This window comes from Suncus etruscus, chromosome 2 (assembly GCF_024139225.1).
Source record: "Suncus etruscus isolate mSunEtr1 chromosome 2, mSunEtr1.pri.cur, whole genome shotgun sequence".
Taxonomy (NCBI): domain Eukaryota; kingdom Metazoa; phylum Chordata; class Mammalia; order Eulipotyphla; family Soricidae; genus Suncus; species Suncus etruscus.
In genome coordinates, this window is record NC_064849.1 from 74,402,035 (window position 1) to 74,407,910 (window position 5,876).

At 31.9% G+C, this 5,876-nt stretch overlaps 1 pseudogene; it reads right to left on the reverse strand.

Annotated features, from left to right (window-relative positions):
• Nucleotides 1-4,957: 4,957 nt before the first annotated feature.
• On the reverse strand, nucleotides 4,958-5,054 carry LOC126002934 (uncharacterized; annotated as a pseudogene).
• Between the last annotated feature and the right edge of the window lie 822 nt (nucleotides 5,055-5,876).

Sequence of the window (5,876 nt, forward strand, 5' to 3'; positions counted from 1 at the left end):
AATGGAATACTATGAAGTATTTAAAAAATGAAGTCATGAAAAAAATATTTGGCCACACCCAGCAGTACTCAAAAATTACTCTTGGCTCTGTGCTCAAAAATCACTACTGGCAAGCTCAGAGAATTATATGGCATGCTGAGGATCAAACTCTGGTCAGCCTCATGCAAAGCAAACACCCTACCCGCTGTGTTATGGCTCAGGCCTCACAATATAAAGTTTAATATAATTAATGCATTAACCAAATTTTTGTCTAGTGCAAATTAAATTCTGTGTTTCTTTGGTGATAAAAATCTACATTTACTATTTTTTCTCTAGGACCAGCATTGCTATCAGATGGTTTATCAAATAAAGAAGTTATTTATTATTATTTGACATGTGACAATACCATTATTAATTTTCTAAGATTCATGACTTTTCCTTATTGAAATAAATATCTTAATATTATCAAATCTTCCATTGGTCATGTCACTCTAAAATTACAGAAAAAATTGCTTAATTTTTACACATGTTAGAATATAAATAATGCACTATTTCAATGCACCAAACAATGCAATATTACTTTTTTATTAGTTTATTTATTATATTTTTATTATTATTAATTTATTGTTGTTCTCAATTTAGATATATTCAGAGTGGGACAATAAAAGTGAACGGACTTTAGATTTAATCAAAGTATAGTGGTTGTCTTAGAGATATATGCAAATACATGTGCTCTAATTGAAAATAGAGCTCTAATTGAAAATATTTTCCCCAAAATGTTTATTTTTAGAAGCATTTAATCTCTCAATATAATATATAATCCTGTCAGTATAAAATGTCTAATAAATTTAATTTTGTTTGCTACCTTCTTTTTAGAATAGTGTTTTTGAGACCATTTATATACTATTTACTAAAGGTTGTACTGATTCATTTTTGTTTTTTTGTTTGTTTGTTTGGGGTCATATCTGGTGGTGCTCAGGGCTTATTTCTTTCTTTGCACTCAAAGTACTATATATATGGTGCTCTGAAACAAACCTAGATTAAATGCAAAGTATATATGCCTAGCCTCATTTACTATCCCTCCTACTCCATCTTGTTTCTTTATTAACTACAATGTTGTTCTGCTTGTTTGTTTATTTATCATTTTGGTTCATTCTCTACCTTAATTTAGCTGTCAGTTCAAAGCTCCTGTTGAAAAACTCCAGGTGGTAAAGTGAGATGACATGAAATATATCCATTGATACTAATTTTGAATATGAAAGACACATGCTTTAATCTATTTTATTTTTTTATAGAACAGAAGCTTTAAAAGAGTTTACTTGATCAAATGAATATTTTTGTTTTATTTTGTGGGCCACACCTAGTATGCTCATCACTTACTACTCATTTTGTACTCAGAAATCACTCTCCTTGTGGACTCTTATGGACCAGTTGATAGAGATTCTTGGGGTTGAACCAGGGTCAGAGGAGTGTAACACCAGTGTCCTATCCACTATACTATTATTCTCAAGCTTCTCAAATAGTCATATTTTAAAAGGCTACTGGTATGTTTAATTTTATACCAATATTAGCATTTGCGTTTCTATTTTTCTTAGAAATTTTCTCTTTATTTATCTCACTAGTTGAAGTTATCAATCACTATAAATGTGGCTGTGCTTGAACCACAAATTCCAGAGTGTAAAGGTTTTGCTTGCTATTATGATATCTGAGCGTTTGTCTTATCAACATATCTTAACATAAAACTTGTGTGGGAGATGCTTCTGATAAACAGTCATCTGCTGTAGATGAAATATTTTTAATTTTGTACTTTAGTTTACTTGAACAAGAGTAATAGAGTTTATCAATAATTAATTAATGGACGTGGTTTCACCAAGAATGATTTCATGTTAACTAGGTTTTACCTTACAAGTCCTGATATATTCCCTAAAAATAATTTAAGGTAATTAAATTTGGGAAATATTTTTAGTGAAGATATTTATGTCATCAAAAATATGATGCATCTAAAAAATACATTAATTTGATGAGAAAAAAATTAGTCATCAAAGTATTTATGACATGAATATGTGATAAAGTAATGACAGCTTTATGTGAAAATGAGTGTTTTGGTAAATTCATAAAGTATCTTCAGCCATATGTTTGAGTGATTAAGCCAAAAAAATCATCCACCAAAATTTAGCTATAAAGAAAGCATTGTCTATATTGTTTAAAAAACTATTTTTTAAGCTTAAATTAATTATAAAGCTAGCTGAAAAACTACTATTTATGCATGCATTGTTACTTGTTATCTAAAAATTATGTTTAAACCTAAAGTAAAATATCATTACATGAAAAAACATGAGATAGGGTCAATCCAATTGTGTAAGATTTAAGAAGATAAAGTGGCTGAGAAAAAGCTTAAACTATCTAAATACCCCATTATTATGAATAAAGTATAAATACATATATATATATAGGTATATGTGAGTATAAGCTTTTATTTAAATTAACTACTGATGTTCATATATTTTCTTATTTAACCTTCTTATTTGATCAATTATTATGACTATTATCATTGCAACTTTATTCTTGTCCTCTAATAAATTATGGTGAATGTTGAAGTCTCTCCAATATTTCACAGAGATTATAATCTCAACTATCTAAAAGTATTTTATTATCTTCAAACTGAAGTACCAATTTTAGTTGGTAAGAGATTAGTGAAGTTGTCAATCATGTCAGTTTTACTGATTATGATATAGATACTGTTAATTTGTGCGTGATAAGGGGGTAAGAAAAATAATACATAAATGCACAAAATCATAAGTAATGTTAAGGGGCCATACATATAGTGGACTAATTATTGAAGTGCATGTTTGCCTATAGAAGGTTCCAGGCTTAATCCCATGCACTGCCTGTTCCCTTGAGTATCACCATTTGAGTCCCCCTCAAATGACTTAATGAGGTGTACAAAGACAATTTATTATAGTATTATAGAATATAAGAAATAGACGGTAAATATCATTGACCACAGACATATTACCAAAAAATCATTTACTAATTTTGTTAGTTAGGATATACACAAGATAAATAATTATGTAGCAATCAAAATTAAGGAATATTTCATTTATTTGAAGAATATAGAAAATATGGGAAGAAATTAAGAAAATGTAGTGGAACTACTTTATGTATTATTTGCATCTCATTCTGCTCACATATAAAGAATGCACAATTTATTATAGTTTTTAATATCTTTATTTAAACACCTTGATTACAAATATGATTATGGTTGGGTTTTAGTCATGTAAAGAACACCCCCCTTCACCAGTACAACATTTCCATCTCCAATGTCCCAAATCTCCCTCCTCCCCACCCTACCCTACCACCACCTGTACTCTAGACAGGCTTTGTACTTCCTTCATTCATTCTAATTGTTAGGATAGTTCTGAATGTAGTTATTTCTCTAACTACACTCATCCCTCTTTGTGGTGAGCTTCATGAAGTGAGCTGGAAATTCCTGTCCTCCTCTCTTTTGTCTCTGAAAATTATTGCAAGAATAATTTTCATTTCTCCTAAACCCATAGATGAGTAAAACTATTCTGCGTCTTTCTTTCTCCCTCTGACTTATTTCACTCAGTATAATAGATTCCATGTACATCCATATATGGGAAAATTTTATGGCTTCATCTCTCCTGACAGCTGCATAATATTCCATTGTGTATATGTACCACAGTTTCTTTAGCCATTCATATGTTGAAGGGCATCTTGCTTGTTTCCAGAGTATTGTTACAGTAAATAGTGCTGCAATTAATATAGGTGTTAGGAAGGAATTCTTGTATTGTATTTTTGTGTTCCTAGGGTATATCCCTAGGAATTGTATAGCTGTATCATAAGGAAGCACTATTTCCAGTTTTTGGAAGAATCTCCATATTGCTATCCATAAAGGTTGGACTAGACGGCATTCCCACCAGCACTGGATAAGAGTTTATATCTCTCCACATCCCCGCTAACACTGCCTGTTCTCATTCTTTGTGATGTGTGCCAATCTCTGTAGTGTAAGGTGGTACCTCACAGTTGTTTTGATTTGCATCTCCCTGATGATTTATGATGTGGAACATTTTATCATGGCCTTTTGGCCATTTGTATTTCTTTTTTGTCAATTTTTCTGTCCATTTCTTCTCCCATATTTTGATGGGATTACATTTTTTTTTCTTGTAAAGTTTTTTTCAGTGCCTTGTATGTTTTGGATATTAGCCCCTATCTGATGGATATTGGGTGGGGTCTTGTATCCTGGGCACAATTTCCTTTGAGGTGCAGAAGCTTCTCAGCTTAATATATTCCCATCTGTTAATCTCTGCTTTTACTTGTTTGGAGAGTGCAGTTTCCTCCTTGAAGATGCCTTTAGTCTCAATGTCATAGATTGTTTTACCTACATATTGTTCTATATATCTTATGGTATCAGATCTAATATCAAGGTCTTTAATCTATATGGATTTTACCTTTGTACATAATGCTATCTGGGGATCTAAGTTCAATTTTTTGAAAGTGGCTTGCCATTTGTTCAACACCACTTGTTGAAGAGGCTTTCCTTGCTCCAGTTAGGATTTCTTGCTCCTTTGTCAAAATTTAGGTGATTGTATGTCTGGGGAACATCTCTGACTATTCAAGCATATTCCACTGATCTGAGAATATGTCTTTATTCCAATACCGTATTTAACATTTGAGAAGCACCTGGTCATATATACTTGTATATCTGACCATACAATTTAATTATTATTTCATGTCTCTTGGGCGGAATGTTTGAGCCACACCCGGTGATGCTCAGAGATTACTCCTAGATTTGTGCTCAGAAATGGTTCTTGATTTGGGGGACCATATGGGACACCTGGCATTGAACACTGGTTCATCCTGGGTCATTCGTGTGCAAGTCAAACACCCCTATCACTATGCTATTTATCTGGCCCATCTTTCATGTATCCAAATTTAACCATCTTTAGTATCAAATAATGATTTTTAGGAGCTAAAATTTAGAAGTAATCAAAATATTTAAATGATAAGAACAGATACTACACTTGATCTTAGCCAAAAGGCCATGAAGTAATGAGAAGTAATCAAAATATATAACAAGGGGTTTAAAGCAATTTTATGTTTATGAAATGCTATTTTTAATGAAAATTAATACTGATGCATATGGTAGTGCAGAAGAATTTCAGAAATGTTATTGGCATGGAAAAGCCAAGCACAAAAATGGAGTCAGACAATGAAATAACAAAATTAACTAAATAAGAAATATAAGGTCACAGTTATATTACGGCAGAGTGGGTGTTAGTCTTGCACACCACTGATCTATATCCACTCCACTGCATGTATATGGTCACCAAGATCTGCAGGAGTGATTCCTGAGTGCAGTTTCAGAAATAAGCCCTGAGTAGAACTGGTTCTGCCGCCCAATAAAGAAAACACAGGATAAGAACACTTGTGACTAATATGAAGAGACTTTACAAATGGTAGGTTGTTTCACTTGCACTTTTCAGATTTAAGTTTTATCTCCAGCAATCTATATGTTCGTCACTCTCCAGCCCTGCAGAAATAATCCCCGAGTGCAAAATGAGGGGTGAGCCATGACTACCACTGGTAGTGGCCTTAATTCTTTTTAAATGCCAATCTTAATTTGATAATGGGATTTATTTCCACATTATAAAATTATCCAGGCCAGGTTTAGTGAATGCAACAAGAGTCAATAAAATAAGAGATTTTAGTTGACTTATCAATTATCTGCTTCCTATTTGAGTGTAAGCACAAAAAATATAAGTGGTACAGTTACCAAATAAAATGTACCATTCTCTTTAATATAAAGAACTTATTTATATGGTATAAAATATATTTTATAAAAATGATACTGGTAATTGAAATGACTTGATTAT